At 44.8% G+C, this 10,574-nt stretch overlaps 1 non-coding gene across 1 annotated transcript; it reads left to right on the forward strand.

Annotated features, from left to right (window-relative positions):
* The first annotated feature begins 772 nt into the window (after positions 1–772).
* On the forward strand, positions 773–879 carry LOC118490000. Its single transcript, XR_004888011.1, has one exon. It is a non-coding gene; the product is annotated as a small nucleolar RNA R71 (small nucleolar RNA).
* The last annotated feature ends 9,695 nt before the right edge of the window (positions 880–10,574 follow it).

The raw sequence follows: 10,574 nt of genomic DNA on the forward strand, positions 1-10,574 counted from the left end.
TGTGATGAGGTGAACTTGCGCCTTTGGGTTTGTTTCGGTATTGCTAGGTAATGCGCCTTGCGGTCTCTCGGAAAAATTTTGTGCTAGTTGATTTATTTGTTTTTCTATGTTTTGAATGCTAGCTTGTTGATTCCTAAAATTAGATTCTAATTGTAGAAATCTTTCCGAGTTTTTCTTATCAGTGTCGGAGACGAGGCGAGATATAGTATCTTCGAGCCTTTCTCGTCCACCTTGTTGTTGAGTGAAATTTTGTGACTCATTTCTTGATTGCTGAAAGTTTGTTCGTTGGGTTTGTTGGTTACTACTATTGCCGGTTTCCCTCCAACCAAGGTTTGGGTGGTTTCGCCATCCTTGGTTGTAAGTTCCCGTTGGAGGACCCGACGGCCTAGGTCTATTATCAATGTAGTTTACCATTTCTTGTTGATCGTCCGTTTCTTTCATGCAACTCCAATTTTCATGTGACCCACCACACCCTTCACAAGCCATAACCGAGACTGTTTTTGTCATTTCTAATTTTTTTATTTTTGAAGAAAGGGCCTCGATTTGGGCTTGTAAAGAGGTGCTTTCGTCGACCTTATGGGCGCCCGGGGCGATAGACTTATTTCCCCGGGGAGTGTGCCATTGAAAATTGGTTTGAGCAATTTCCTCAATCTGATTATATATTTCGTGTGGGCGTCGATTACCTAAAAGTCCCCCGGAGCTAGAATCAAGTGTCTGTCTAGTGTGTGGCAACAATCCATTGTAGAAAGTGGATACTTGTTGCCATATTGCGAGGCCGTGATGGGGACACTTGCGTAATAGCTCCTTGAACCTTTCCCATGTTTCATATAAGGATTCCCCGTCCTCTTGTGAGTATGTGTTAATTTCAGCCATTAATTTAGCAGTTTTAGAAGGAGGGAAATACTTATATAGAAACTTTTGGGCTAGTTCATCCCAGGTGTTTACCGATCCAGCTGGGAGGGTGTTGAGCCAAGCTTTCGCTCGGTCTTTTTAGTGAGAACGGAAACATACGGAGGCGTATGGCGTCGTTTGATGCTCCATTGATCCGAAAGGTATCACATATTTCTAAGAAATTAGTTATATGTAGATGAGGATCCTCGTCCGCAAGCCCGTGGAAGGTTGCGGAGTTTTGGAGCATTTGTATCAAATGCGGTCGAAGTTCGAAGTTATTGGCTTCGACATTCGGAGCATTGATAGCGGCGCCTAGATTACCTACGGTGGGCCGTAGATAATCCATAAGGGTACGTTGGTCCGCCATTGGGGGTGGATCACCCAAAACCTTCTCTTGGTTTTTGGCTTTTAACCTTTTTCTGAGAAAGCGTTCGGGTTCTTCTAGCGGTTCTTTTATGTCTTTATTGGAACTGGAGCTCATACACTACGTGAGGATGGCGTCGGGTTCCAAGTCCTGTAATAAAAAAAAAAGAATGTCGGTCAGAAGGTTCACCACGGCCCTGTGTTGAGCGAACACGGCCCCGTGGTCGGAAATACAGTGATTGTTTTTCAGATCCCAGTTACTGGAAGTTGGACACGGCCCCGTGTTGCACCGGCACGGCCCCGTGGTCAGCCTTCTGTAACTTGAAAAACAAAAACTGCCAGTAACTTTGCTGAGCACGGCCCGTGTCCGACCAGGCACGGCCCCGTGCTGAGCTCTGCAGAAGCTGAAAATCTAAGAAAAAATCCTAAAAAATTAAAGAAAAATAAAAATATGATTAGGCCGTTGATTCCTAACTTTCTTAAAATCCTTGTGTCCCCGGCAGCGGCGCCAAAAACTTGATGTGCGTGAAGTGTGTTATATTTTTTATGAGTATTTAAGCCCTTTTTACACTTTTAGCCAAGTTTTAAATTTATAAAACACGATATTCACTAACACTAAACACACATATGGGCAAGTGCACCCATCGTGGACGTAGTATAGTGTTGGTAAGATACCGAGGTCGTCCAAGGACACAAGAGCTTTTAATACCGGTTTATCCTCAACGTCTAATCAAATCAAAAAGTTAGAAAAATGATTTTAAACTAAGAAAATAAAAACTAACTAAATGCTGAAAATAAAAATAAAAACAGATAGACAAGATGAATCACTTGGATCCGACACGTGTATTAGTATAACCTTTGATTATTTTCGCACTTTTGCACTTGTTTAAGAGATTATCTTAGTTATTGTAGTAGGCCCCTCTTTTGAAGGCGACGTTACCCTCAACCCAGTAGTTTGAGTCAGCAAGGATACAGTCCTAAAGGGTCGGATTATTGAAAGATAATGAATTAAGTTATTAATGCAAATTATGGTAGGCCCCGCTTTTGGCGGCGACGTTACCCTCGGCTAAGTAGTCTGAGTCAGCAGGGATACAGTCCTAAATAACCGGGTTATAGTATTAATAGTAGTTAACTTATGAGGGGGTCAAAGAGTTTGGATCCCCGCCATCCAATACCTATGGGCATTGAAGGAGATCCTACTAAATTTGACCCAGGTCCCAAGCAGGACCTCTAAACGCTGAACAAGGGCAAGACCCTTACCAAACCGTTCCCTTAACCCCCGACCAGGTAGCCAACATACCTCCATATAGACCGTGGAGATATGAATGGTGAAAATCTTTTATTTTATATAGACAGTAAAATAATGCCAAGACACCACGGACAAACGATAAGGAAAGATCACCTTCAACATAAGTAACTAGTTATTAAAGTCATTAATACAAAACCAAATAAAAAGTGCAAAAGATTAAAAATAAAAAGTATTATACTAAACACTTGTCTTCACCAAGTGATGTAAGAGACTTAGGCAAACATGGCCTTGATTGTCAAGAACTCTTACGATCAATCTTGGATCCCGAGACGACTCACACACTCTACGATGGACAATGGATGATGGTGGTGGATGATGGTGTTATGGTGGTGGTGGGTGGTGGATGAGGTGTGAGAGAGGTGGTGTGCCAAGGGATGAGAGAGAATGAAGCCAAGCTCCTCTATTTATAGGCTGAACAGAAGGCTGGACACGGCCCCGTGTCCGCTGGACACGGCCCCGTGCCCGCCTGACACTCTCTATCCTCATTAATTGTAATTGCGAATTACAATTAATGCGCCTGCTGTACTTTCACCACGCCCCCGTGCTCGCTGGACACGGCCCCGTGGTGGGCAATGGAAGCTTCTACTGGTTTGTGGCGAGCACCGAGCATATACTGATAGGTATGAAGAGTTAAGCTTACTTTGCCCAACTATGGTTACCCTACTCGACAAGGCTATCGAGAGGTACATTGATGGTCTACCTGACTCCGTGCAAGACATCGTTACTGGTAGTAATCCTACCACTGTCTGTCAGGCGATTGAGTTATCTGCGACGTTGACTGAGTCACAGATCCGAAAGGGTAAGTTGCATAGAAAGGGTGACAAGAAGGGTAAGAAGCAGGAGTCTGACAAGAAGGGTAGCAAAAAAGGTAAAAACAAGAAGGGAAATGATGCAAGATCTTCAAAGGGTTCTAGGAAGCGGAAGGCTTCCCAAAACTATGCCGTTACTTCACAGGCCCAAGCTGCACAAAATCAGCCTGCGCAACAACCTGCCAAGAGGCCTTATCTTGGCAATGCACCTTTGTGCAACAGGTGTAACGGCCATCATCAGCCGCACCTCCAGTGCCGTCAATGCACTAACTGTGGAAGACCTGGTCATCTCGCTGCCACCTGCCGTATTCCACCTAATTTGAATCGGGCAGCTCAGAACTCGGCTCAACAGGTTGCTCAGCCTCTTGCTCAGCAACAAGGTCAAGCAGCACGACCTCACTTCCCACCAGGCTCTTGTTATAACTGTGGGGATCTGACCCACTACCGTAATCAGTGTCCAAGGTTGGTAAATGCGAATCCAGTTCAGGCTCAGGCTCGTGGGCGAGCTTTCAACATGAATGCACAAGAGGCGCAAGCGGACAATAATGTGGTGAACGGTATGTTCTTTGTCAATAATCAACCTACATCTGTTCTTTTTGATTCAGGGGCCGATAAGAGTTTTGTGTCGTTATCTTTTGAGCCATTGATTCGTGTGTCTAGAACGAAACTAGGTAAGCCTTTGACAGTAGAAGTTGCGAATGGTGAACCCTTTGTTCTTAATTCTGTTCTTCGCAACTGCGAGCTGAACCTTAACGACCACCTCTTTCCTATTGACCTCATGCCTATGCAACTTGGAAGCTTCAACATTATTGTGGGTATGGATTGGTTAGCCAAGCATCGCGCAGAGGTAGTTTGTTTCGAAAAGATCGTTCGTGTGTCGCTTTCGTCAGGTGAGATACTCCAGGTTCGAGGTGAGAAACCTGCTAGTAGCCTCAAGCTCATGTCTTGTTTTCAAGATCGGAAGTATCTGCGAAAGAACTATGTGGCCTTCTTGGCACATGTTACAGCAGATAAAGGCAAAGGTAAGTCTATGCAAGATATTCCTGTTGTTCGGGATTATCTGGAGCTGTTTCCTGAAGAGTTATCTGGTCTACCCCCAGCACGTCAAGTCGAGTTCCGTATTGATCTTGTACCTGGTGCAAATCCCATTGCCAGAGCTCCATATCGTCTTGCACCGTCTGAGATGCAAGAGTTGTCTAAGCAGCTTCAGGAGCTTTCTAACAAAGGTTTTATTCGTCCTAGCTTTTCACCTTGGGGTGATCCCGTTCTTTTTGTCAAGAAGAAGGATGGATCCTTCAGAATGTGTATCGATTATCGTGAGCTGAATAAGCTTACCATTAAGAATCGATATCCCCTACCTCGCATTGATGATCTCTTTGACCAGTTACAGGGTGCTACTTGCTTTTCGAAGATCGACCTTCGTTCTGGGTATCATCAACTTCGTGTGCATGAAGAGGATATTCCCAAAACAGCATTCCGCACTCGATATGGGCATTATGAGTTCACAGTCATGCCATTCGGTTTGACCAATGCTCCTTCTGTTTTCATGGACTTAATGAATAGGGTCTGCAAGCCTTATTTGGATAAGTTCATCATCGTTTTTATTGTTGACATCTTGATTTATTCTAAGACGCGAGCTGATCACGAGCACCATCTTCGTCTTACTCTGGAACTCCTAAAGAAAGAGCAACTTTTTGCCAAGTTCTCCAAGTGTGAATTTTGGCTTAAGGAAGTTCAATTTTTGGGACATATTGTCAACGAACAAGGTATTCATGTAGATCCCTCCAAGATCAGTGCGATTAAGGATTGGGATACGCCTACTACTCCTACTGAGGTTCGTTCTGTTCTTGGTCTTGCGGGTTATTACCGTCGCTTCATCGAGAACTTCTCAAAGATTGCAGTTCCTCTAACTGCTCTAACTCAGAAGAACAAACCCTTTGAATGGGGTTCTAAAAAAGAAGAAGCGTTTCAGACCTTGAAGCAGAAGCTTTGTAATGCACCTATTCTGACTTTGCCTGAGGGCAATGATGATTTTGTTGTTTACTGTGATGCATCGAAATTGGGTCTTGGCTGTGTTCTGATGCAAAGGAACAAAGTCATAGCCTACGCATCTAGACTGTTGGTGCAGTTGTCTGTCGACTACATCTTAGTTCGAGTCTTAGGGTAGGGCTGATTGTATTGTGAACGGAAAATGAGAAATCTTGTATTTGGTAGGTTTGCTTATAGGGTATATAGAGTGGTCCGCTTATTAGTCACTTTATACATAGGTTCGCTCATATGTCACTTAGGTGGTTCGCTTTTGTGACATGATGAGTGGTCCGCTTATATGGACATGTCCATATAAGCGAACCATAGTGTCTATATATAGGGGGTCACTTGGAGCGGATCTGGGAACAGTTTGTGTGTGTGAAACGGTGAAGCTCTGCCCGTTTGTCTCCGAATCTTGTATATTTGTCAGATTATCAATAAAGGAGATGTTAAGTAGTGAAATCAAGCTTTACGAAGACCGAATCAATGAATTCCGCCTCTGATTCTGTCTAAGCACTCTTCTGAACGACTCGTCAGGTCTCGAAACGGTCCTACATGTGGTATCAGAGCTCAGGAAGAAGAGTTCTTACTGTTTAGCTCGTTTTCGCTCGAAAATTCTGTTTTCTACACCTTCTTTTATCAGTTCAGGGAGTTTTAACGGTTGAAATTGGATAAAAATTTCACAGATTGTACATTATAGGACATAGACAAACCCTTGAAAGTTTCGGACTGAAATACGGACTAAAAATGGGTCTAATCATGTTCGAAAATAGATTCGCTCGTATGTACATTTGATAGGTCCGCTTTTCTGGTCATATTCTAGTTCGCTCATTTGCACAGAATTGAATCTGGTTCGTGTCACACCCCCAAAATCCACACGCGGAGTATCACCGCTTGGGAGCGTGACTGACCAGGATCAAGCCATCAATCATATCAAACATAGCATTTAATAATAAAAGTAATTAATGTAGTTCATCATGACATGATTGATGTTTCAAAACCAAACATTGTTTATGTAGCGGAAGCATAGTAATGTAATCTCAAAACAGTTATAAGTTCAGTCGGATCATGATCCAAATCCCACAACGACCTGCTCCTCCCTGTGCAAGCTCCATAATGTACCTAAGGTCCTGCAAGGCATGCAGCAAATAATCAACAAACTAGTTGAGCGAGTTCACAGAAAGTAAGTGCGTAATAGTAATGCATAAGTTCATCTAGTGGGGGTTTCCCATGTATATACTACTGGTGAGGGATTCTCACGTTTATCCTTTATAATGGGGGCTTCCCATTATGGTACTTACTAGACTAGTGCAACCATGTGTTCTTCTTAGACCGAGAACAGGAATACGTACTGGGTCACGTAGGCTTTACGTGACGTGCCCTTCCCCGAGGACAGTGGTACGTGTGGGGGCTTCGTAGGCTTTACGCAGCGTGTCCTTCCGACCCGGAAGACAGTAGTAGGTATTGGGTTACGTAGGCTTTACGTAACGTGTCCTCCCGACCCGGGAGACAAATGGCAAATACTGGGTTACGTAGGCTTTACGTAACGTGTCCTGACTATCCTGAGGACGATGGTCTATAGTCTAGTGAATGCGTAAGTACGAGTAACTCTTATCTGTCAACATATCCAACCCAATTCCCAACCCGGGAATCCCATGCCTTGGCTGTGTGAACTCACCTTGGTTTGCTCGGCAGATACACAAAGAGTACAGATAAGCCAGTAAATGGTCAACCACGTCCTATCACGGTTTTTGTACAAGTCAGGTTTTGACTTAAGTAATGCACATTGGTTTCACATAGGTTAACATAGTACGAGTATGTGAACATCATGGAAAACACATAACAGTCAACAATGTGCGAATAACAACAAGCCCAACATATTGTGCGATCCAGTGTAAACCCGGCCCAACAGATAAGCAGTCCAAACATAACAGTCATAAGTCCAATTATTTGGCCCAATTGATTGGGCCCGTGGTAGTGTAGGCCCAAAACAGTGTACGTGCAATACCGGTCTCGAGTCGCAACCAGCGATCTTGAGTCGCAACAGGGGATTACGAGTCGCAACGAGAGGTTTCGAGTCGCAAGGGATGGTCTCGGCTCGTCATGGTCTGGTTACGAGTCGCAACGGGACTCGCAACCATGGTTTCGGCTTGTGCTGTTGTGGTCTCGAGTCGAGACTGTGGGTTCCCGACTCGCAATCTGGGTCGCAACCAAGTGTGTAACTGATTTCCATAACTCATGCAATGATTTATCCGTGAATCTAGCAAACATCTAAGGCAGTTTCGGAAATCAGATCAAACAACAGTTTCAAACAATTCAAAGTATATACATATCATCATCATCAAGAACAGCAATCATCAATTAATCAAGCATAGAATCGGATCATCATTCAAACCAAATCGACTCCTTTATCTAACATGCAACCTAATTCTTTAATCACAGCCGGTTATCAAGCAATATCCGAACCAATTTAACACGCTACCAACACCAATTCAATTCAATAATTCATGCAGCCGGTTCACAATCATTATTAACTATTATCATAAACAACATGTTAACAAGAAATCCTCGGGTATTAACAACATCAACATACAATATTCATGCGAAACCTATCATTCGGTTATTATCACACTAATCATACATGAACACCATCAAACATATACTAACCGATTGGATTGAAACAAAGAGAAGGTGAGCCGAGATCCTTGATCCGAAGGATAGTTGTTCGCCGTCGGGTTCCAAGCAAGACGAGAGAGCAAAAGTTGTCTAGGGTTTTGTGTGTGATGGTGTTTGTAACAAAATGAGATTACTAATCCCCAACTATGGGTGTTTACACGGTTTAGAGGGGTGGGCCGGCCCTTACATGGGCTGCCCTATTGGTCCGCGTACAAGGTGTGGCCCGAATGGGCTTGTGTGACCGGTTAGCCTCGTGCGATCAAGTGTGGGTGTGCAGTCGGATCGTTTACAACATACATACATACAATCACATAACATATAGCACAAAGCACATAATAACATAACATGCATTTAAATCAAGGCTCGTATAATCATAACACGTTCACATACGTTACACAACGATAGGTCTAAAGTTCGAGTTGTCACATTATCCCCAACTAATTGGAAATTTCGTCCCGAAATTTGGTATGCACTCACTGAGGAAGCTAGGCAACTGTATTGTTCACTGATTTTCCTGGGGTGTCACATCCTCCCCCCGTTGATCTCCCGAAATTCCGAAGTAGTAGCTTCAGCCTCAGTAGTGGTTGTATTGGTTTCGAATAACTGGGGGTACTTTTCTGTCATTCTGTCTTCGCGTTCCCAGGTGTACTCTGGGCCACGTCGGGAGTTCCAACGAACTCGAACAAGAGGGATTCTCTTGTTTTTGAGGACCTTCACATCCCGGTCCGTGATTTCAACTGGTTCCTCGACGAACTGCAACCGCTCGTCGATAGTGAGTTCCTTAAAAGGAATGATGAGGGTTTCATCTGATAGGCACTTCTTTAGGTTCGACACATGAAAGACATTGTGAACTGCCCCGAGTTCAGCTGGTAGGTTTAGCTTGTATGCTACTTTGCCAATCTTTTCTATGATTTCGAATGGTCCGACGTACCGCGGATTTAGTTTGCTCCGTTTGCCAAAACGTACCACACCCTTCCAGGGTGAGACTTTAAGTAAAACCCGGTCCCCGACCTGAAATTCCAATGGCTTTCTACGCTTGTCCGCGTAGGCTTTCTGACGGTCGCGTGCTGCCGCCATGCGTTGTCGTATCTGTGCAATCTTTTCTGTGGCGTCCACTACAATCTCTGGACCCGTAATCTGACTATCCCCCACCTCTGCCCAACAGAGAGGTGACCGGCATTTACGCCCGTACAATGCCTCGAATGGAGCGGCTTGTATGCTGGTGTGATAACTATTATTATACGAGAACTCCACCAAAGGAAGATGCTTTTCCCAGCCGTTGCCGAAATCGATAACGCATGCCCGAAGCATGTCTTCTAGAGTTTGGATCGTTCGCTCAGACTGCCCATCCGTCTGAGGATGATATGCTGTCCTCATGTCTAATCGTGAGCCGAAAGATTTGTGCATCGCTTGCCATAGTTCTGACGTGAATCGTGCATCGCGATCCGAAATGATAGATGTGGGCACCCCGTGCCTCGAAACAACTTCTTTAAGGTAGATGTCTACGAGAGTGGAGAACTTATCCGTTTCCTTTATCGCTAGGAAGTGTGCAGACTTGGTGAGTCGATCCACGATCACCCATATGGTATCATTCCCACGCTGGGATCTAGGTAGGCCTGTAACGAAATCCATGGAAATTTCTTCCCATTTCCACTGAGGTATCTTAGGCTGCTGAAGTAGGCCCGCTGGTTTCTGGTATTCGACCTTGACTCTCGCACAGGTCAAGCACTTTCCAACGTACGTAGCGATGTGGGCCTTCATGCTAGGCCACCAATAAGTAGTGCTGATGTCGTGGTACATTTTGTCCGACCCTGGATGTACCGAGTAGCGAGACTTGTGAGCTTCATCCATTACAAGTTCGCGTAGACCGCCATAAAGTGGGACCCAAATACGCCCCGTTACATAGTAGGCGCCGTCTGCCTTCTGTTCCATTTGCTGTCGTGAGCCGCGTAAGGCTTCAGCCTTGACGTTTTCGGGCTTCAATGCTTCTATTTGAGCATTTCGTATCTGTGTAGGAAGGCTAGACTGAATCGTAAGCTGTAGCGCTCGCACGCGCCGTGGTAGAGTGTCCTTTCGACTGAGGGCGTCAGCCACAACATTGGCCTTGCCTGGATGGTACTTGATGGCGCATTCGTAATCGTTCAATAATTCAACCCATCGCCGTTGACGCATGTTCAAATCCTTCTGCTTAAGGATATGCTCGAGACTCCTGTGATCGGTGTAAATCGTGCACCTGGTACCGTACAGGTAGTGTCGCCATATCTTAAGCGCGAAAACAACAGCTCCCAGTTCTAAATCGTGCGTCGTGTAGTTCCGTTCATGAACCTTGAGTTGACGAGAGGCGTAAGCAATAACCTTGTCGCGCTGCATTAACACACATCCAAGTCCCCGAATGGATGCATCACAATAAACCACGAAGTCATCTGTGCCCTCTGGCAAAGAGAGGATAAGTGCGCTGCAAAGTCTATCCTTTAAGTGCTGAAAAGCAGTCTCCTGGG

This window comes from Helianthus annuus, chromosome 2 (assembly GCF_002127325.2).
Source record: "Helianthus annuus cultivar XRQ/B chromosome 2, HanXRQr2.0-SUNRISE, whole genome shotgun sequence".
In the NCBI taxonomy this organism is placed as follows: domain Eukaryota; kingdom Viridiplantae; phylum Streptophyta; class Magnoliopsida; order Asterales; family Asteraceae; genus Helianthus; species Helianthus annuus.